Raw genomic sequence first — 22,850 nt, 5'->3', positions numbered from 1 at the left:
TGGGAGTCAGACTCTATGTTAGCATCTTCTCCCGGCTGCCATATTCTTGACTGGAGTAGGTTTGCTAAATCTGCGGTGGGCTAATTGGGGTCCATCTCATCGTTCCGGATGAGCCTGATCGAATTGTCTTTGCGCCAAAATTTTGGTATCAAGGTTGGAGCTGCTAGGTTTTAATCCATAAACGCCGGACGGTGGGTCTGGGTCAGGGGCTATAACGTATGTTATCTTGAAGGGGTCGCTGGAATCATGTTAGGTATCGTGGGATTCGGGTCTAGTGCAGGGGTGTAATCGTAGCGTGGTGTGCTGGGGCTGTCGCTAACGCTATCGCTGTCGCTGCTGGTTAAAGGAAGGGAGAGGTGGAGTCATGCCTCTGCGGGTGGAGTCGAAGTCGTGTCTGAGGACGGGCTGGACTGGTTGGGGAGGATCATTCGTGGGAGCGGCGTGCTCATCTGCTGCTGCAAGCAAGATGTGGTGTGCATGGTTGTTCTGCGAGCCACAAGCCTCAAGCTGGTCTATGTGAAACCACGCATACTTGCCATTGGGACGTGTGCAGAGGGGCTGACTTTGTCAGAGATGGAGTACGGTCCGGACAATTTGGGGGAGAGAAATGAACTGGGGTTGTATAGGGATAACATCACTTGCTGCCTTACAGCAAACTCTGTGGCGTGTACCGTTTTATCAAAGCAAGCCCTGCTTTGCTTCTTCCCTGTCCCAAGTCTAACAGCTGCTGCGAGCTGTGCTGCCTTCACATTATCATTAATCTGCTGGACTGACTTTTCATGCGTGAGGGCGGTGACTGTGGGGCTGGCCAAATGCAGTCCTAATACATTTTCTGTCCCTTTCATGGGGCGTCCGGTCATGAGGGTGTGGGGGGTGTCTCCTGTGGACGTGGATACCGTGTTTCTTATGAACATCAGTGCAAAGGGGAGAACTGAGTCCCAGGTTCTATTGTGCTGTTGCACCATTTTCCTGAGGGTGGCTTCCAGAGTTCTGTTCATCCTCTCAATGTGCTTGATTGGGACTGGTATGCTATATGAAACTTTTGCTTTATTCCGACATTTGTGAGGACGTTTTTCATCACTCGTCCTGTAAAATGGGAGCCTTGATCGGACTCTATACTGCGTGGTGGCCCCATCTTGTAAAGATGTGCTGTGTTAGGATTTTAGCTGACGTTTTGGCAGTGTTTGTTCTGGATGTAAAAGCTCCCACCCATTTTGTGAAGGTGTCGATGACCAGCAGCACATACTTAAAACAATTTCTGCAGGGGGGGAGGGGTCCTATATAATAGGGGTGTGACTTAGCTGAGATTTTCTTGCATGTCTGCCCGGATTGTTCTGGGCACAGATTAAGCAATTCTCAATGAAATGAGTCACATAGGTTTTTAAATCAGGCCACCAGCAGAAAGGTCTGAGGTGGGCTAGGGTGGGTTCAATGCCCTGGTGCCCATGATTGTCATGGAACTGGCAAATAATTTGGTTCTTGTCCTGGCTAGGGAATACATAAATGCCGTCTTTTAAAATCACACCGTCATGTATGGTTTTCGTTTAATCTTATCATAAGGGGCTGCGAAATTGCCTTTTAAAACTTTCCCGAGCTTCTCATCTTCTTTTTGAGCCTTTGCCAAATCTTGAATGTTGGTCTGTGAGAGCTGATCCGCGTGGACTGGGGCGCTTTCGGGGGGTTCCAAAAGTGACCATGTCTGGAACCTGCCTTCGGTAGGGCGTCTGCCTTAACGTTACCGGGGGTGGGTGGGGGGGGGGGGGGAAGAACGATGATGACTACGAACTTTAATAATGCCATATTTCCTATCTTGAGCTGTCTCTAGGATATGTAGGAATAATGGGGCTGAGGGTAGAGGCTTTCTGTCAGCGGAAACGAATCCTCTATTTTCCCACAGGGGTAGGAATTCGGTTAAACTGTTGCAGACATATAGACTGTCCGAATATATGTCGGCTGTGGTCGGAAACGAGTCGAGTTGATCTACAATGTGCGCTCTGGCTGCCAGCTCTGCTGCCTGCGAGCCCAAGTGTCCTGGCAATTTCAACGAAATCTCTTCGTGGGGCGTCCCTGTGCGTCCTCTTACGTAAATACAAAAGAACAACAAAGAACAAAGAAATGTACAGCACAGGAACAGGCCCTTCGGCCCTCCAAGCCCGCGCCGACCATACTGCCCGACTAAACTACAATCTTCTACACTTCCTGGGTCCGTATCCTTCTATTCCCATCCTATTCATATATTTGTCAAGATGCCCCTTAAATGTCCCTATCGTCCCTGCTTCCACTACCTCCTCCGGTAGCGAGTTCCAGGCACCCACTACCCTCTGCGTAAAAAACTTGCCTCGTACATCTACTCTAAACCTTGCCCCTCTCACCTTAAACCTATGCCCCCTAGTAATTGACCCCTCTACCCTGGGGAAAAGCCTCTGACTATCCACTCTGTCTATGCCCCTCATAATTTTGTAGACCTCTATCAGGTCGCCCCTGAACCTCCTTCGTTCCAGAGAGAACAAACCGAGTTTATTCAATCGCTCCTCATAGCTTATGCCCTCCATACCAGGCAACATTCTGGTAAATCTCTTCTGCACCCTCTCTAAAGCCTCCACATCCTTCTGGTAGTGTGGCGACCAGAATTGAACACTATACTCCAAGTGTGGCCTAACTAAGGTTCTATACAGCTGCAACATGACTTGCCAATTCTTATACTCAATGCCCCGTCCAATGAAGGCAAGCATGCCGTATGCCTTCTTGACTACCTTCTCCACCTGTGTTGCCCCTTTCAATGACCTGTGGACCTGTACTCCTAGATCTCTTTGACTTTCAATACTCTTGAGGGTTCTACCATTCACTGTATATTCCCTACCTGCATTAGCCCTTCCAAAATGCATTACCTCACATTTGTCCGGATTAAACTCCATCTGCCATCTCTCCGCCCAAGTCTCCAGACAGTCTAAATCCTGCTGTATCCTCAGACAGTCCTCATCGCTATCCGCAATTCCACCAACCTTTGTGTCGTCTGCAAACTTACTAATCAGACCAGTTACATTTTCCTCCAAATCATTTATATATACTACAAACAGCAAAGGTCCCAGCACTGATCCCTGTGGAACACCACTGGTCACAGCCCTCCAATTAGAAAAGCATCCCTCCATTGCTACCCTCTGCCTTCTATGGCCTAGCCAGTTCTGAATCCACCTTGCCAGCTCACCCCTGATCCCGTGTGACTTCACCTTTTGTACTAGTCTACCATGAGGGACCTTGTCAAAGGCCTTACTGAAGTCCATGTAGACAACATCCACTGCCCTACCTGCATCAATCATCTTAGTGACCTCCTCGAAAAACTCTATCAAGTTAGTGAGACACGACCTCCCCTTCACAAAACCGTGCTGCCTCTCACTAATACGTCCATTTGCTTCCAAATGGGAGTAGATCCTGTCTCGAAGAATTCTCTCCAGTAATTTCCCTACCACTGAAGTAAGGCTCACCGGCCTGTAGTTCCCGGGATTATCCTTGCTACCCTTCTTAAACAGAGGAACAACATTGGCTATTCTCCAGTCCTCCGGGACATCCCCTGAAGACAGCGAGGATCCAAAGATTTCTGTCAAGGCCTCAGCAATTTCCTCTCCAGCCTCCTTCAGTATTCTGGGGTAGATCCCATCAGGCCCTGGGGACTTATCTACCTTAATATTTTTTAAGACACCCAACACCTCGTCTTTTTGGATCACAATGTGACCCAGGCTATCTACACCCCCTTCTCCAGACTCAACATCTACCAATTCCTTCTCTTTGGTGAATACTGATGCAAAGTATTCATTTAGTACCTCGCCCATTTCCTCTGGCTCCACACATAGATTCCCTTGCCTATCTTTCAGTGGGCCAACCCTTTCCCTGGCTACCCTCTTGCTTTTTATGTAAGTGTAAAAAGCCTTGGGATTTTCCTTAACCCTATTTGCCAATGACTTTTCATGACCCCTTCTAGCCCTCCTGACTCCTTGCTTAAGTTCCTTCCTACTTTCCTTATATGCCACACAGGCTTCGTCTGTTCCCAGCCTTTTAGCCCTGACAAATGCCTCCTTTTTCTTTTTGACGAGGCCTACAATATCACTCGTCATCCAAGGTTCCCGAAAATTGCCGTATTTATCTTTCTTCCTCACAGGAACATGCCTGTCCTGTATTCCCTTCAACTGACACTTGAAAGCCTCCCACATGTCAGATGTTGATTTGCCCTCAAACATCCGCCCCCAATCTATGTTCTTCAGTTCCCGCCTAATATTGTCATAATTAGCCTTCCCCCAATTTAGCACATTCATCCTCGGACCACTCTTATCCTTGTCCACCAGTACTTTAAAACTTACTGAATTGTGGTCACTGTTACCGAAATGCTCCCCTACTGAAACATCTACCACCTGGCCGGGCTCATTCCCCAATACCAGGTCCAGTACCGCCCCTTCCCTAGTTGGACTGTTTACATATTGTTTTAAGAAGCCCTCCTGGATGCTCCTTACAAACTCTGCCCCGTCTAAGCCCCTGGCACTAAGTGAGTCCCAGTCAATATTGGGGAAGTTGAAGTCTCCCATCACCACAACCCTGTTGTTTTTACTCTTTTCCAAAATCTGTCTACCTATCTGCTCCTCTATCTCCCGCTGGCTGTTGGGAGGCCTGTAGTATACCCCCAACATTGTGACTGCACCCTTCTTATTCCTGATCTCTACCCATATAGCCTCACTGCCCTCTGAGGTGTCCTCTCGCAGTATAGCTGTGATATTCTCCCGAACAAGTAGCGCAACTCCGCCTCCCCTTTTACATCCCCCTCTATCCCGCCTGAAACATCTAAATCCTGGAACGTTTAGCTGCCAATCCTGCCCTTCCCTCAACCAGGTCTCTGTAATGGCAATAACAGTATATGGCAATACCGCAACCAGTATTTCTTTTCCCATTTAAAACTATGGAGGAGCCATCCACATAGGTTATAATGGGTGCACACGTGTCTGTGGGCTGGGGTCTCTGGGGTGTAGTACCTGCTTTCCTGGGAGATCACTTAGGTATCAAGGATCCTGTATTATGTTTAGTGGAGATGATCTCACACCCGTGTGGGGTACCTGCATATTGTAAATTATCGGCTAGGAAAGTGTGGGTCTTGGTTCTTTTAACTGTTATGTCCCGCCCCTGTAAAAGAAGGGTCCAACGCGTTGCGCGGATCTGGCTGACTGTGCCATCCTTAAGTCGACCATCTAGTAGTAGCTGAGTTGGGGTCTGTTCAGTGAGAATGGTGATGGGGTTGGGTCCTGTCATGTCGGCAAAGTATTGTACTGCCCACAAATCTGCGAGCAGGTGCCTTTCGCAGGCAGAAAATCCTTGTTTGACAGGATCTAACACGCATGAGGCGTATACCCCTAAGCGATCATGTCGTTCTTGGAGGAGCACGGCCGAAAGGCTTCGGACGGTGCTTGCTACTTCGAATGGGTACGGGGAAGTGGATATGGGACCTGTAATGCGGAGGCTGTGCTGGGGGCTCTTTTTAAAGCATCCACTGCATCCGTGTTCTGTGGAAGCCATTCCCAAGGCGCTTGTTTCTTGAGAAGTTCGGCAAGGGGCGCTGCTTTTATGGCAAAACCGTGAATGTGGTTTCGGCAGTAGCCAACCAGTCCTAGAAATGACCGGAGGGCTGTTACGTTATGGGGAAGCGGCAATTTGACGATCAAGTCAATTGCCTTTTGCTCGATCACGCGTTTACCATATGTGAGTACTGTACTCAAGTAAATCACGTTGTCATGCAAAACCTGGGCCTTCTTGGAGTTCACTTGACATCCATTCTGTTGTAGGAGTCCGAAAAGTTCGGCGAGAATCGCAATGTGCTCACCCTTTGTGTTCGTCTGTGGTAGCAGATCATCTACATATTGGACCAGACAATCGGGTCGGGAACATTTTGCTAATCCATTTGCCAGATCTCGGTGGAAAATGGAGGGGGGATGTGGAAGCCTTGTGAAAGGCATGTCGACGTGTATTGCTGCCCCTGGAATATAAAGGCGAATATATATTGGCACGCTTTATCATATGGAATGGACCAAAAGCCTTTGCTAATGTTCAAAATCGAAAACAACTTTGACTGTAGTCCCTTTTTTTAGCATGGTCTCGGGACTCGTGGCTACGGTGGGGGCTGCTACTGGGGTTACTTTGTTCAGTTCCCGGTAATCAATGATCAGTCGCCATGATCCATCGGGTTTCCCGACGGACTAAATTGGTGCGTTATTCGTGGAGGCTATTGATCGGAGTAAGCCTTGATCAACCAGACTGTATTACCTTTGACATTTCTCCCTCTGCTTCTTGGGGAAAACCGTACTGCTTTTGGGGTCTGGGGTCAGGACCTGTAATATTCACTAAGCTATCTTGCCACAGTCGTGCTTGTGCTGTGCAAATGCTGCTTTGTGTTGCTGCAGGACTTCCCTAACCTGTTTGTCCTGACTAATGGCTCGAGGGTCGAACCAGAAGTCTCGTACTGCGCTGATTCAGTTTGCATATTCTCCAACTGTGAGCGTGGCGGGGATTGTGCTGCCTTTGCCATTCTCCATACGCATTTATTTACCGGATCAAATGAGAGGTTGTGGAAGCTCAAAAAGTGAATTCCAGGATGTGTTCAGCTGTCTGGGGTAGATCGACCACAACTACGGGGTGTTTAGTCGTAATGTTTCCTCTTTATATCGCTGCAGGGGCTGTGAAGTGTCCCTGCTGTAAATGACCTGTAAAACCCCTGAGTGTGATGTTGTCTGTTGTGGGCCACATGTCCGGTTGAAACATTGTGGAGGAATGGAGTGTGGTGCGGGACCCTCCTGTGTCCGAAAGAAATTCTCTGGTGTTTCCTCGGACTTTGCCTGCTTCTACTGGACAAGCGGACTTGTTCCAAAGAGTGTCGCAGATCCAAGTTGGGGATACCGAACACCGTCAGTCGGTGCCGTTCATGCCTGCGTTCTCAGAACGGGCGCTAACGTTATGGATTGGCTTTGCCCCATTCTTATTACGGTGCCCGTCTGTTGGTTTCTCTGGTGCTTCTGGGGCGCATTGCACTCTCGTGCATAGTGTCCTAATTGTCCACAATTGTAACACTCCTGGGATTTGGGTTGCTGTGGGCTGTTCCTGCCCCCATTTACCCATGCGGGGTCCTGGTGCGTCCTAACTGGATGCACGTCTGCCTGCTTTTCATCTGTTTTAAAAATGCGGTTTTCATAGATTATCATAGAATTTACAGTGCAGAAAGAGGACATTCGGCCCATCGAGTCTGCACCGGCTGTTGGAAGGAGCACCCTACCCAAGGCCAACACCTCCACTCAACCCCCATAACCCAATAACCCCACCCAACACTAAGAGCAATTTTGGACACTAAGGGCAATTTATCCTGCCCAATCCACCTAACCTGCACATCTTTGGACTGTGGGACGAAACCGGTGCACCCGGAGGAAACCCACGCACACACAGGGAGGATGTGCAGACTCCGCACAGACAGTGACCCAAGCCGGAATCGAACCTGGAACCCTGGAGCTGTGAAGCAATTGTGCTATCCACAATGCGACCATGCTGCCCACGGTTTTGCCTTGGATGGACTGTTCCTAAGCACGGGACAATCTTTTCAAAACCCATTTCTCGTTGTGGGGCTCGTCTGAGGGGTCGTAATTTGCGCAAGCTCTCTGCCCTGCCTCTGTCGCATAAGAGACTAGGATTCGAGTCCACTTGGCCATATTATCCACGATCAAATGGGCACGGGCTAACTTTCGGAATACAGCTGTGAAATCTATCCACAAGCGTGCAGCATACGCCAGAGGGGCCTACTTCTTATATCTGAAGGGGCCTTTGCGCGCTTTTGGCGGGCCACTTGAACTTGGCCCTAACAATTAGGCCGTTTCTTGATGATTCGCATTGATCCTAACCAATGAATGGGTGGGTGCCTTCATGGCTGGGCGTGTACTAGGTGGCCGTTGGCCTGGCTTTGCTTGCGCTTTCGGTTTGGGGTACTGGCGCTGTGAGGTCTGGGGCCAGATCGGTGACTTAATTATCTTCCTTTGTTCACGGAGATGGGCCATCCATACACAATTGTGCCTATAGTTTCAGTCTCGTCTTGGAGCTGTTTCTCCAATATGCAGACAGATTCTGTGCCTGCCTGCTATCTTAGCATTGTCCCTATTTCCCTGCAATCTTTGCAATTGTCCATTTTGTATTCTGGAAGTGGCCATCCCACATGGCTACACGTCCACTCCCGTGTTCATTCCATGCAATATACCGTTCCTGTACATTCCAGCATGGTTCCTAGTATCCCAAATGTCACTCCCTCCACAGGTTCAGATGTATACCTTGTCTCCCGGTTGAACACCACTGTCCTGCATCTGCCTGCTTTAATACTGCCTCTGAAGATCTAAATTCCATTGCACTTTCCCGCCAATCTCGGGGAACGCCAGACTAAGGCAGGTTATCAACCTCCGGCCCAACAGCAGTTATTCAGGTGCCACTCTGGTCGGAAAGTGTGGTGTGTTAAGGTAGCTGAAGAAAAAACATACCAACCTCGTATCTACGGATCGCATGGACTGTTTCTGCAAGTCCCTCATGAAAGTCTGCACTGCTCGTTCAGTCACACTGTTTGAGGAAGTTCAGTCTGCGGCGGTATGGATGTGATTCCTCCCGTTTGTCTCGCTAGTAAATCTTTATCCATTACCCCTAGGGTGTCAAATCTATTAAATGAGAGGCCTACCTTCTCGGTGGCTGCCATCGAAGTGGTGAATGGCATACGTTTGATGTCTAACATTTTGGAAAGCACATCCACTATCAATACGAACATTGAGCCCTGAAAATGCCGGGCAAAATCCGCATGCAGGTGCACCCAAGGCCTGCCGGGTGATTGCCATGGACGAAGGGGTGTGACTGACTGCAGCTTCTAGTCTGTTACATTGATGGCCCAGCCGCACGATGCCAGGCTCCAGGTCTGACCACCGTATGTAGTTCCTGGTTGTCATTTTCATTTGCACTGCTGCCTAATGCCGCTGAGTTCTTAGTTTCAATTCCGGCTCTGGGTCACTGTCCGTGTGGAGTTTGCACATTCTTCCAGTTTTTGCGTGGGTTTCTCCCCCACTACCAAAGACGTGCAGGGTAGCTGGATTGGCCACACCAAATTGCCCCTTAATTGGAAAAAAGGAATTGGGTCCTGCATATTTATTTTTGAAGGTTGGAGACCAGTTCATACAGGCCCCAGAAATTCAGATCACTAATGCATAAAAATATCACTTTTACTGGGTGTGAGACTTGCTGGTTGGGACAGAATTTATTGTCCATCCCCAGTTGCCCTTCAGAAGGTGGTGGTGAGCTGCTTTCTAGAATCGTTGCAGGCCGTGAGTTTGGGGTACACCCAAGTGCTTTTAGGGAGGAAGCTAAATGATTTTTCCTCGTTATCGTGAAGGAACGTTTTTATGGTTCCAAGTGGGAGTGTTGAGTGATTTGGAGGGGGAATTGCAGTAGGTGATTTTCCCAAGTAGGGGCTTGTTTAGTGATTCAAAATGCCAGTGGTCGTAGGTCTGGAAGGTGCTGCCGAAGGAACAATTGCCTGAGGAACTTTGTTGAGTTATTGCGGTGCATTTTGGGATGTCTGTGGCGGAGGTATTGAATGCCTGTGGCAGGAGGAGCAATCAAGCGCACTCATTGGCCCTGGAAGTTTTCGAACACTCTGAGTGTTCTTGGAGATCTGGGAACAGCGCTTCACGGGAAAAAAATGGATTAATCAATTTGCCTGCGTAAATAATCTTGTTCCGAAATTTCAAAAAATGTATAGTAGATAATCATTAATGCTCTTTTCCTCCATTTAGGTTGTGAGTAATTAGCAAAGTGTGATAGGTCAGTTATTGTACAGAGCTGGAATCGAACTCGGGTTTCCGCAGCGCGAGACCAGAAAGCAAACACGTGGCAGAAGCTGCTTTTTAAAACAGATCAATGCAGCCTGGAACAAAATACACCGACTTCTAATTATAAATGTGCTGCTGCTTTTATTTATGAACCACACATGTTTTGGAAATTTAATAAACGCCAGGCAGCGCCCACGGTGAGACAGGCTCGAACTTACTCGAAAGTTGATGCTGTGAAGTAACCAGTGAGCTACAGCTGACGCTGACGTCGTGCACGGGCACATTGTATATAAAGGATTACCGTTATCAAACTCGCCGTGGTGGTAACATTGACGGGAAACTCCAGGTTTCGCTGCACATCACCTCATAGCCAGACTTGACCAAAAATGTAAAAGTGCGTGAAGTAACAACGGAGGACATTCATTCCGCTTAACCTCAGCGGCTCTTTAGATTAGCGGATCATTCAATCCCACTCGACCGAACTTTCCCCAGAGGCATGCATTTCATTGCTGTTGTTTCTCGCATTGAAATTCGAAATCATTGTTGTATCTGCCTCCGCCAATCTCACAGGCAGTGCAGACCAGATAATTGAACTGTGTCGCAGAGCATTGGAATAATTGTTCGAAAGATGTAATTTAAAAATCTTACCTCGCAGTTATATTGACCTGCGAGCTGCGAGTGCTGTGGCAACTGGAACTGATAGAAAATTACAACACGGCCACTCACTCCTGCCCCAACATTCAGTTTGATCACAGCTGAGCTTCTGCCTCAATGTCAATTCCTGCCTGTTCCTCAGATACTTTCATTCCCTCAAAGTTCACTGTCGTTAAGATAAATCGAGGCAGACACCCACAGCAAAGTTTCAAACCGATTTGGACTTTAGGTGGTGTGCTCGAATCTTCAGCGACACAGATCTGGAAGGTGGGACAGGTCATAGAGTAATCGAAGTTTACAGCATGGAAATAGGCCCTTCGGCCTAACTTGTGCATGCCGCCCAGTTCATACTACACAACCCCGGTCCAGTTGTCCACATTTGGTCATATTCCTCTATACCCATCTTCCCCACATAACTATCTAGATGCTTTTTAAAGGCAGAATTGTATACGCCTCTACTACTGACTCTGCCAGCTCGTTCCAGACACTCACCACCCTCTGTGTGAAACAATTGTTCTTCTGGACCCTTTTCTATCTCTCCCCTCTCACCTTAAAACTATTCCCTCTAGTTTTGGATTCCACTACCTTTGGGAAAATCTACTTTATCAATGCCCCTCATTATTTTATAGCCGACGTCAGGATCACCCCTCGCCTCCAAGAAAAATGTTCCAGTCTATCCAGCCGCTCCGTTTAACTCAAACTATCAAGTCCGTTAGGTGCCTAGCAAATCTTTTCTGCCTCTTTCTAGGTTAATAATATCCTTTCTGTATTAAGGTGACCAGAACTGTACACAGTATTCCAACAGTGTCCTTCCCAATTTCTTGTACAACTTCAGCAAGACGTCCCAACTCCTGTATTCAATTATCTGGCCATGTATCTGTATAATAGTAATAATGGCCACAGGCACAGTAATTGTGGAACAAAGAGCCTCCTTGAGTGCTGTGAATTTCCAATTATTCATCATGTTTGCTGTGGTTGCAAAGAGCAACAAAGTCGCAGAATGTGTCTGACTGGAAAAAGATGAACAAGAATATCTTGCTCAAGAGACCCACAGCAAATCATAACTTCACCCGATACCAATAGAAACAAAACAGAAACAGAATAAAGGAGTGGTAAAGAGAGAAAGGGGGAGAGAGAGCGTTTAATGCTGGATTACATTGCACATCACTCCTTTCCACCTTACTGCAGCAAGCACATTGTTTCTGTCTTCCAGGATTCATGCTGTTAGAAATACCTTAGATCCAATTTCCTCTGAAGCACATTGAACATAGAACATTACAGCGCAGTACAGGCCCTTCAGACCTCGATGTTGCGCCGACCTGTGAAACCACTCTAAAGCCCATTTACACTATTCCCTAATCGTCCATATGTCTATCCCATGACCATTTGAATAGCCTTAGTGTTGGCGAGTCCACTACTGTTGCAGGCAGGGCATTCCACAACCTTGCTACTCTCTGAGTAAAGGACCTACCTCTGACGTCTGTCTTATATCTATCTCCCCTAAATTTAAAGCTATGTCCCCTCGTGCTAGACATCACTATCCGAGGAAAAAGGCTCTCACTGTCCACCCGATCCAATCCTCTGATCATCTTGTATGCCTCAATTAAGTCACCCCATAACCTTCTTCTCTCTAACGAAAACAGCCTCAAATCCCTCAGCCTTTCCTCATAAGATCTTCCCTCCATACCAGGCAACATTCTGGTAAATCTCCTCTGCACCCTTTCCAATGCTTCCACATCCTTCCTATAATGCGGTGACTGGAATTGCACGCAATACTCTAAGTGCGGCCGCACCAGAGGTTTGTACAGCTGCAACATGACCTCATGGCTCCGAAACTGAATCTCTCTACCAATAAAAGCTAACACACCGAAAGCCTTCTTAACAACCCTTTCAACCTGAGTGGCAACTTTCAGGTATCTATGTACATGGACACCGAGATCTTACTGCTCATCCACACTGCCAAGAATCTTACCATTAGCCCAGTACTCTGTCTTCCTGTTATTCCTTCCAAAATGAATCACCTCACACTTCTCTGCATTACACTCCATTTGCCACCTCTCAGCCCAGCGCTGCAGCTTATCTATGTCCCTCTGTAACTTGTAACATCCTTCCGCACTGTCCACAACTCCACCGACTTTAGTGTCATCTGCACATTTACTCACCCATCCTTCTACGCCCTCCTCCAGGTCATTTATAAACATGACAAACAGCAGTGGCCCCAAAACAGATCCTTGTGGTACACCACTAGTAACTGGACTCCATTCTGAACACTTCCCATCAACCACCACACTTTGTCTTCTTCGAGCTAGCCAATTTCTGATCCAAACTGCGAAATCTCCTTGAATCCCATGCTTCCGTATTTTCTGCAATAGTCTACCGTGGGGAACCTTATCAAACGCTTTACTGAAATTCATATGCACCACATCAACTGCTTTACCCTCATCCACCTGTTTGGTCACCTTCTCAAAGAACTAAATAAGCTTTGTGAGGCATGACCTACCCTTCACGAAACCGTGTTGACTATGTCTAATCAAATTATTCCTTTCCAGATGATTATACAACCTATCTCTTATAAACCTTTCCAAGATTTTGCCCACGACAGAATAAGGCTCACTGGTCTATAGTTACCGGGGTTGTCTCTACTCCCCTTCTTGAACAAGGGGACATAATTTGCTATCCTCCAGTCTTCTGGCACTATTCCTGTTGACAAAGATGACTTAAAGATCAAAGCCAAAGGCTCAGCAATCTCCTCTCTAGCTTTCCAAAGAATTCTAGGATAAATCCCATCCGGCCCAGGGGACTTATTAATTTTCACCCTTTCCAGAATTGTTAACACCTCCTCCTTATGAACCTCAAGCCCTTCTAGCCTAGTAGCCTGAATCTCAGTATTCCCCTCGACAACATTGTCTTTTTCCTGTGTGAATACTGACGAAAAATATTCATTTAGCACCTCGCCTATCTCCTCGGACAACAAGCACAACTTCCCACTACTGTCCTTGACTGGCCCTACTCTTACCCTAGTCATTCTTTTATTCCTGACATCTCTATAGAAAGCTTTAGGGTTAGTTATCCTTGATCCTACCTGCCAAAGACTTCTCATGTCCCCTCCTGGCTCTTCTTAGCTCTCTCTTTAGGTCCTTCCTAGCTAACTTGTAACTTTCGAGCGCCCTTACTGAACCTTAATGTCTGATCTTTACATAAGCCTCCTTCTTCCTCTTGACAAGTGTTTTGACTGCCTTAGTAAACCACGGTTCCCTTGCTCGACCACTTCCTCCCTGCCTGACAGGTACATACTTATCAAGGACACGCAGTAGCTGTTCCTTGAACAAGCTCCACATTTCCATTGTGCCAATCCCCATGCAGTATTCCTCTCCATCCGATGCATCCTAAGTCTTGCCTTATCGCATCGAAATTGCCTTTCCCCCAGATATAACTCTTGCCCTGCGGCATATACCTATCCCTTTCCATCACTAAAGTAAACGTAATCGAATTGTGGTCACTATCACCAAAGTGCTCACCTACCTCCTAATCTAACACCTGTCCTGGTTCATTACCCAGTACCATATCCAATACGGCCTCGCCTCTCGTTGGCCTATCTACATACTGTGTCAGGAAGCAGAAGTTACATGATTCATTCCACCGTTAGAATGAAAAAGTAGGGTCAGCACGTTGGCACATTGGTTAGCACTGCTGACTCAGGGCGCCGAATTTTCAGGTTCGATCCCGTCTCTGCGTTACTCTCCGTGTGGAGCTTGCACTTTCTCCCCGTTTTTGCGTGGGTTTCTTCCCCACAACCCAAAGATGTGCAGGGTAGATGAATTGGCCACGCTAAATTGCTCCGAAATTGGAAATCATGAATTGGATACTCGATGTTTTTTTTTAATGAATGGAGAACTGTTCATCCCAGGCCCCAGAAATTCAAAGAACCAATGTATTAAAAATATCACATTTACTGGATGTGAGAGTTGCTCGTTGGGACAGAATGTATTGCCAATCCCTAGTTGCCCTTCAGAAGGTTGTGGTGAGCTGATTTCTTGAATCGTTGCTGGCCCTGACGTTTGGGTAAACCCAAAGTGATTTTTGGGAGAAAGCCAAATGATTTTTCCCCGTAAACCTGCAGGAACATTTATGTGGTTCCAAGAGGGAGTGGTCAGTGATTTGGAGGGGAAATTCCAGTTGGTCATTGGCCCAAGTAGGGGCTTGTCTAGTTCTTCAAAATGATAGTGGTCGGAGGTGTGGAGGGACTGCCTGAGGAACAATTGCCCGGGGAACTTTGTGTGTTATAGCGGTTATTTCGGGATGGTTGTGGCGGAGGGATTGAATGCTTGTGGCAGGAGGATCAATCAAACGCACTGCTTGTTCCTGGACGCTTTCGAACTCCCTAAGTGTTCTTGGAGATCTGGGGAGCAGCGTTTCACGTCGAAGAAAATGGATTAATCAATTTGCCTCCGTAACCAATCTTGTTCCGAAATTTCAAGGAACCTATCATAGATAATCGTTCATGCTCTTTTCTTCCATTTAGGTTGTGAGTAATTGACAAAGGTTGATAGGTCAGTTATTGTACAGAGCTGGAATCGAACTCGGGTTTCCGCAGTGTGAGATCAGAAAGTGAACAGGTGGCACAAGGCTCTTTTTAAACAGAATAATGCAATCTCTGGGAAAAAAACACACCTTCTTCTCATTATAAATGTGCTGCTGCTTTTGGTTGTGCAGCACACATGTTTTGGAAATGTGAAAAACGCCATCAGCGACCACGGTCCGAAAGTGCAATCAAGTTGAATCTGTGATGTAACCAGTGAGCTAAAGCTGACGTCCGTTTCACGCATGGGCACATTTTATATAAATGATTACCGTGATCATACTCGCCGTGGTGGGTAACATTGACGGGAAACTCGAGGTGTTAGTGCACATCACCTCACAGCCAGACGTGACCAAAACATAAAAGTGCGTGAAGTACCGACGGGGGACATTCATTCCGTTTAACATCAGCGGCTCTTTAAATTAGCGGTTCATTCAATCCCACTCGATCGACCTTTCCCCAGAGGCATGCATTTCATTGCTGTCGTTTATCGCATTGAAATTTGAAAGCCTCTGTTGTGTCTGCGTTCACCAAACTCACAGGCAGTGCAGACCATATAATTGAACTGTATCCCAGAACATTGAAATAATTATTCGAAAGATGCAACTTAAATATCTTATCTCGCAGTTATATTCATCTGCGAGCTGCGAGTGCTGTGCCAACTGGATTGATAGGAAATTACAACATAAGGAAACTACAAGGCCGGTCACTCCTGGCCCAACATTCAGTTTGATCACAGCTGAGCTTCTGCCTCAATGTCAATTCCTGCCTTTTTCAGATACTTTCATTCCCTCAAAGTTCACTGTCGGAAAGATAAATCGAGGCAGACACCCAGAGCTAAATTTCAAACCGATTTGGACATTAGGTGGTGTGCTCGAATCTGCAGCGACACAGCTGTGGAGGGTGGGATAGGTCAGAGAGTCATCGAAGTTTACAGCATGGAAATTGGCCCTTTGGCCTAACTTGTCCATGCAGCCCAGTTTTTACTACCCAAAGCCTGCCGATTGCCCACATTTGGTCATATTCCTCTATACCCATCTTCTCCATATATCTATGTAAATACTTTTTAAAGGCAGAATTGTAGACGCCTCCATTACTGCCTCTGCCAGCTCGTTCCAGACACTCAACGCCCTCTGTGTGAAACAATGGTTCCTCTGGACCCTTTTGAGTCCCCACCCTCTCACCTTAAACCTATGCCCTCTAGTTTCAGATTCCACTACCTTTGGTAAAATCTACTTAATCTATGTCCTTCATTATTTTATAGCCGATGTCAAGATCATCCCTAGCCTCCAAGAAAGATATTCCAGTCTATCCAGCCGATCCTTATAACTCAAATCATGAAGTCCGGTAGAAGCCTCGCAAATCTTTTCTGCCCTCAATCTAGGTTAAAAATATCCTTTCTATCTTAGGGTGACCAGAACTGTACACAGTATTGGACGTGTGTTCTTCCCAAAGTCCTGAAGAACTTCGGCAAGACGTCCCAACTCCTGTATTCAATAATCTGACAATGTATCTGTAGAATAGTAATAACGGCCACAGGCACAGTAATTGTGGAACAAGGAGCCTCCTTCAGTGCTGTGAATTTTCAGTTATTCATCATGTTTGCTGTGGTTGCAAAAAGCAACAAAGTCGCAGATTGTGTCTGACTGGAAAAAACGTAGAAGAATATCTTGCACACGAGACCCACAGCTAATGAAATCTTAACCCGACACCAATAGAAACAAAACAGAAAGAGAATAAAGGAGAATGGTAAAGAGAGAAAGGGGGAGGGAGCGTTTAATCCTGGAGTATATTGCACTCCACTCCCTTTCACCTGACTGCAGCAAGCACATTGTTTCTATCTTCAAAGATTCATGCTGTTAGAAATACATTAGATTCACTTTCCTCTGAAGTAGAAATTACAAGATTCATTCCACCGTTAGAACGACAATTAGGGACAGCAGGATGGCCCAGTGGTTAGTACTAAATGCCTCACGCTGAAGAGTTCGTAGGTTCGATTCCGGTTCTGGGTCACTGTCCGTGTGGAGTTTGCACATTCTCCTCGATTTTGCGTGGGTTTCTCCCCCACAACCAACGATGTGCAGGGTCGGTGGATTGGCCACACGAAATTGCACCTTAATTGGAAAAAAGGAATTGGGTACTGTATATTTATTTTTGAAGATTGGAGAACAGTTCATTCCCAGGCCCCAGAAATTCAAAGCATCAACGCATTAAAAAGATGACTTTTACTGGATGGGAGGGTTGCTGGTTGGGACAGAATGTATTGCCCATCCCTAGTTGCCCTTCAGAAGGTGGTGGCTGCTTTCTTGAAACGTTGCAGGCCGGGAGGTTTGGGTACACCCACGTGCTTTAAGAGAGGAAGCTAAATGATTTGTTTCCAGTTACCGTGAAGGAACTTTTATATAATTCCAAGTGGGAGTGGTGAGTGATTTGGAGGGGGAATTGCAGTTGGTGATTTTCCCAAGTCGCGGCTTGTCTAGTTCTTCCGAATGACAGTGGTCGTAGGTCTGGAAGGTGCTGTCGAAGGAACAATTGTCTGAGGAACATTGTTGAGTTATTGCGGTGCATTTTGGGATGTCTGTGGCGGAGGGATAGAATGCTTGTGGCAGGAGGAGCAATCACGCGCTCTGCTTGGTCCTGGATGTTTTCGAACACCCTGAGTGTTCTTGGAGATTTGGGGAACAGCACTTCACGTGAAAAAAATGGATTAATCAATTTGCCTGCGGAAACAATCTTGTTCCGAAATTTCAAAAAATGTATAATAGATAATCGTTAATGCTCTTTTCCTCCATTTAGGTAGTGAGTAATTGGCAAAGTGTGACAGGTCAGTTATTGTACAGAGCTGGAATCGAACTCGGGTTTCCGCAGCGCGAGGCCAGAAAGTAAACACGTGGCATAAGCTGCTTTTTAAAACTGATCAATGCAGCCTGTGACAACATACACCTACTTCTAATTATAAATGTGCTGCTGCTTTTATTTATGCACCACACATGTTTTGGAAATATAAAAAACGCCAGGCAGCGCCCACGGTGAGACAGGCGCGAACTTATTCGAAAGTTGATGCTGTGAAGTAACCAGTGAGCTAAAGCTGACGCTGCCGTCAAAAATGGACACATTGTATATAAAGGATTACCGTGATCAAACTCGCCGTGGTGGGTAACATTGAGGGGAAACTCCAGGTGTTGCTGCACATCACCTCACAGCCAGACGTGACCAAAAATGTAAAGGTGCGTGAAGTAACAACGGAGGATATTCATTCCGTTTAACCTCAGTGGCTCTTTAGATTAGCGGATCATTCAATCCCACTCGACCGACCTTTCCCCACAGGCATGCATTTGATTGCTGTTGTTTCTCGCATTGAAATTTGAAAGTCACTGTTGCATCTGCCTCCACCAATCTCACAGGCAGTGCAGACCAGATAATTGAAATCTATCCCGGAACATTGTAATAATTGTTCGAAAGATGTAACTTAAAAATCTTACCTCGCAGTTATATTGACCTGCGATCTGCGAGTGCTGTGGCAACTGGAACATTTAGAAAATTACAGCAGGGCCACTGACTCCTGCCCCAACATTCAGTTTGATCACAGCTGAGCTTCTGCCTCAATGTCAATTCCTGCCTGTTCCTCAGACACTTTCATTCCCTCAGAGCTGTCGTTAAGATAAATCGAGGCAGACACCCACAGCAAAATTTCAAACCGATTTGGACATTAGATGGTGTGCCCGAATCTGCAGGGACACGGTTCTGGAAGGTGGGACACGTCATAAAGTCATCGAAGTTTACAGCATGGAAATAGGCCCTTCGGCCTAACTTGTCCGTGCCGCCCAGTTTTTGATACACAAAGCCTGTCCAGTTGTCCACATTTGGTCATATTCCTCTATTCCCATCTTCTCCATATAAATATCTAAACGCTTGTTAAATGCAGAATTGTACACGCCTCTACTGCTGCCTCTGCCAGATCGTTCCAGACACTCACCACCCTCTGTTGGAACAATTGTTCATCTGGACGCTTTTCTATCTCTCTCCTCTCACCTTAAACCTATGCCCTCTAGTTTTGGATTCCACTGCCGTTGGGAAAATCTACTTCATCAATGCCCCTCAAATGTTCCAGTCTATCCAGCCGCTGCGTTTAACTCAAACAATCAAGTCCGGGAGGAGTCTAGCAAATCTTTCCTGCCTTCTTTCCAGCTTAATAATATCCTTTCTATATTAGGGTGGCCAGAACTGTACACAGTATTCCAACTGTGTCCTTCCCAGTTTCTTGTACAACTTCAGCATGACGTCCCAACTCCTGTCTTCAATAATCTGACCATGTATCTGTAGAATAGTAATAATGGGCAGGCACAGTAATTGTGGAACAAAGAGCCTTCAGTGTTGTGAATTTCCAATTATTCATCAAGTTTGCTGTGGTTGCAAAAAGCAACAAAGTCGCAGTTTGTGTCTGACTGGAAAATATAGAAGAATATCTTGCTTTAGAGACCCACAGCTAATCAAATCTTCACCCGATACCAATAGAAACAAATTAGAAACAGAATAAAGGAGAATGGTGAAGAGAGAAAGGGGGAGAGAGCGTTTAATGCAAGAGTATGTTGCACACCACTCCCTTCCGCCCTACTGCAGCAAGCACATTGTTTCTGTCTTCAAGGATTCATGGTGTGAGAAATACGTTAGATTCACTTTCCTCTGAAGCAGAAGTTACATGATTCATTCCACCGTTAGAATGACAAATAGGGACAGCAGGATGGCCCAGTGGTTAGTACTGCTGCCTCACTCCGCTGAGTTCTCAGGTTCGATTCCATCTCTGGGTCACTGTCCGTGTGGAATTTGCACATTCTCCCCGGATTTGCGTGGGTTCCCCCCCCCGCCCCCCACAACCAAAGATGTGCAGGGTAGGTGGATTGGCCACACGAAATTGCCCCTTAATTGGAAAAAAGGAATTGGGTACTCTATATTTATTTTTACAGAATGAAGAACAGTTCATTCCCATGTCCCAGACATTCAAAGCACCAATGCTTTAAAAATATCATTTTTACTGGATGGGAGAGTTGCTGGTTGGGACAGAATTTATTGCCCATCCATGGTTGCCCTTCAGAAGGTGGTGGTGAGCTGCTTTCTTGAATCGTTGTGGGCCCTGACGTTTGGGTACACCCACGTGCTTTAAGAGAGGAAGCTAAAAAAAAAATCCCCGTTCCCGTGAAGGAACGTAAATATGGTTCCTAGTGGGAGTGGTGAGTGATTTGGAGGGGGAATTGCAGTTGGTGATTTTCCCAAGTAGCGGATTGACTAGTTCTTCTAAATGACAGTGGTCGTAGGTCTGGCAGGTGCTGTCGAAGGAACAATTGCCTGAGGAACTTTGTTGAGTTATTGCGGTGCATTTTGGGATGTCTGTGGCGGAGGGATTGAATGCCTGTGGCAGGAGGAGCAATCAAGCGCACTGCTTGGTCCTGGATGCTTTCTAACTACCTGAATGTTCTTGGAGATCTGGGGAACAGCGTTTCACGTGGTAAAAAATGGATTAATCAATTTGCCTGCGTAAACAACCTTGTTCCGAAATATCAAAAAATGTATAATAGATAATCGTTAATGCTCTTTTCCTCCATTTAGGTAGTGAGTAATTGACAAAGTGTGACAGGTCACTTATTGTACAGAGATGGAATCGAACTCGGGTTTCCGCAGCGCGAGCCCAGAAAGCAAACACGTGGCAAAAGCTGCTTTTTAAAACAGATCAATGCAGCCTGGAACAAAATACACCGACTCCTAATTATAAATGTGCTGCTGCTTTTATTTATGCACCACACATGTTCCGGAAAAATCTCAGGGTTGGAGATGACGACGCTCGGTGTCGGAGGCTGGGGAAGAGGTGCGCGGGGTGGGGGGTGCTCCTCGCTCCCAGGTTCTCCTGGTATTGGGAACAACATCCGAAAGAAGCGTTTGAACAGGTTAAAGGAGCTCAACAGTCTCTTGTTCCACATTGACCCATCAAAACAGATAATCCTCTCCTGTGACATGTCCTCTTGTGGAATAGGGGCGGTCCTGGTCCATACGGTGAAAGATTGTGCGGAAAAGCCTGTTACCGATTCCTCGAGGACATTAACTGCTGAACAAGCATATTGCCAGAGACTGGCCGTGCGAGTTCGAAAATCCAACAATAGGCCTCTGACTATATTTCAGAGTTGGTACTGGTCACCAAGCCCTGGTGGAATTGTTTTGGGAGGATAAGGTTACTCTCCCTGATATCCCAACCCCCCCCCCCCCCACTCCCGCCGTATCTTCAGTCAAATTCCTACGCTTGGGTCTACAGTTAGAAATCTGAAGGAATACGTTTCAACATTGGCAGGGCACCCACGTTTTGAATGTGGACACTTTGAAAGTTCTTTCTCTACCTCAGAGTCCAACCCCCCCCCCCCCCCCCATCACCGGTGCCGCAGGAGGACGTTCCTGCTTTGCACTTCTTTTCTACTTTTCCAGGATCAGTGAGGCTGATAACACTCTGAACACAAAATAAACCGTTTATAACTCGAATGAAGCACATGGTCCGGCATGGTGGGCAGCGTGGTAGCACAGTGGTTAGCACAGTTGCTTCACAGTTCCAGGGCCCCAAGATTCGTTTCCCGCCTTAGGTCACTGTCTGTGCGGAGTCTGCAGTTTCTCCTCGTGTCTGCGTGGGTTTCCTCCAGGAGCTCCGGTTTCCTCCCACAGTCCAAAGATGTGCAGGTTAGGTGGATTGGTCATGATCAATTGCCTTGCATGTCCAAAAACGTTAGGTGGGGTTACTGGGTTACGGGGATAGGGTGGAGGCGTGGGCTTCAATAGGATGTTCTTTCCAAGAGCCGGTGCAGACTCGATGGGCGGAATGGCCTCCTTCTGCACTGTAAATTCTATGCTTCTATGAGTCTACGGTTGGCCGTGTGATAATAGGGCTGAATTACTGCGACCCTTTCAGATAAGAAAGGATGAGTTGTTATGAACACGGCGTGTTATGGGGATCTCGGGTGGCCGTTCTCACTCCCACTTGGACGCTATTGTTACAGGAGCACCCTGCACCCATCCTGGGATGAAAAAAATGATGATGCGCACACGCAGTTACTGGTACTGTCCTGGGATGGACATTGACCTGGAGACCCTGCTCAAACAGTGTGTCCAGTGGAGCAATGCTCTCCATCTGCGGCCTTATGCGTTTCGGGGAGTGACCAGATCACCCCGAGGTGAGACAGTACATCGACATTGGTGGCCCATTGATCGGTCCCATGTCCTTGTTTATTCGAGATGCTCAGTCCAAGTGTTTGGCAATGCGAGAAACGATGACAACAACCTCATCGGTGGCAGCATAAAAGTTGCGACAGACATTCTCCAGCCTTGGGTTACCTGAGGTTCTGGTCTCAGTTAACGGGACTGCTTTGACAAGTGAAGAATCCCAATCATTTATGAGGACCAACAGCATCGAACACGTTTGAAAAGCTCTGTGCCACCCTTCAAATGAATCTGCTGATAGAGACTTCGAAACGTCAAGGCTATCAGGAAACAACAGTCTTCAGCCCCTTTGTAAATCAGATTGGCTCGGTCCTTACTCACAATACTCCCACTCCCACACACACTATAACCGCCGAGCTGCTGATGGGAAGACGCATCAGTACACGATTGAATCTTATATTTTCAAGTTGTTTGTGGAAGTTGGAGGCCGTACAGAATGAACGGAAAAGACACAGCGATTCCAGGAAAGCAGAAAGGACATTTGTACTGGGTCA

Source organism: Scyliorhinus torazame, chromosome 23 (genome assembly GCF_047496885.1).
Source record: "Scyliorhinus torazame isolate Kashiwa2021f chromosome 23, sScyTor2.1, whole genome shotgun sequence".
NCBI classification, from domain to species: domain Eukaryota; kingdom Metazoa; phylum Chordata; class Chondrichthyes; order Carcharhiniformes; family Scyliorhinidae; genus Scyliorhinus; species Scyliorhinus torazame.
The sequence above is the reverse complement of the archived record's forward strand: the minus strand, read 5'-3'. Positions refer to the sequence as shown.